Source organism: Dipodomys merriami, unplaced genomic scaffold (genome assembly GCF_024711535.1).
Source record: "Dipodomys merriami isolate MVZ:Mamm:240054 unplaced genomic scaffold, mDipMer1.0.p SCAF_343, whole genome shotgun sequence".
NCBI classification, from domain to species: Eukaryota; Metazoa; Chordata; class Mammalia; order Rodentia; family Heteromyidae; genus Dipodomys; species Dipodomys merriami.
In genome coordinates, this window is record NW_027204971.1 from 719,718 (window position 1) to 720,772 (window position 1,055).

Genomic DNA, 1,055 nt, shown 5'->3' on the forward strand with positions numbered 1-1,055 from the left:
ATATAATGTATAGATTCATTAGTAAATGTGACCTTTCAGATTGCATTCCATATAGAAGTATTTTAAGACTCCTTTTTTTTCGTAGTTTCTTTTATTATTTTATTTCTTTGGGATAAAATGGCAATATTATCTAATTTCAAGTTTTATAAAGGTTATGCTATATAAAGGCCTTTCTAAGGTGAAAATTTAATATACTGATGTCAAACTAACCTTTAATTCTATGAATTACATGTATTGTTACACTTGTATTTTTGTAATCAACTTTTTAATAACTCTTTTTCATTTCTTGCATCAGAAGAATGAAAAATATGGAATACTTCACAAATTTTCATATCATCCTTGTGCAAGTGCTATGTTAATCTCTGTATTGTTGTAATTTGGGTAGACCTGCTTCTGAAGCATGTAGTATCCTCTAAATTTAAGTACTTAATGATACAATCTTTATACAGGCATATATCCATGGTTGCCTATTTGTAACAAGGAACCCTTATTGTTCCTGAAAATGCTATTGATCTTATTTCTCTAAATTTCTGTGTACAGTGGAAAAAACTTATATAGTTTGGTCGATTGCTCACATTTACAATTGTTTTGTCAATGACTATTTCGTCATTTTCATTTTAAATTTGATCATACTTTGAAGCCTTTACAGCTAAGTCCAAAGGTGGTGGCTTTTCAAGTACTTATTTATCAACTGAGTTAGCTTTGTGGAGCTAATGGATTCAAAGTAAGCCTTGCTTAAGAGCTACTTCTAACTTTCTGCAGCTTAAAATTTCCCAAATGAGGTCTTGCTGGAACAAATGTCTACCTGAACTGTGAAGACTCAGGGTCTATGTTGAGGGGGCAGAATGATGCAGGTTCCAGCCTCGGGATTATCTGAGGACTGTGTTTGGGATTAGGAAAGCTCTTGGAATGCCAGGCTACAGAGGGAAAATGTTCCCTCTCCCTATCTCAAAACATGTCACAGACTCCTGGGAGCTGAGGAAGTGGCTCTTCTGCTTGCTTAAGCATAGATTAACAGCTGGTCAAGCATTTTCCTGAGATTGGAGAAGTGGTTT

At 34.2% G+C, this 1,055-nt stretch overlaps 1 pseudogene; it reads right to left on the reverse strand.

Annotated features, from left to right (window-relative positions):
• Positions 1–302: 302 nt before the first annotated feature.
• On the reverse strand, positions 303–402 carry LOC138803608 (U6 spliceosomal RNA; annotated as a pseudogene).
• Between the last annotated feature and the right edge of the window lie 653 nt (positions 403–1,055).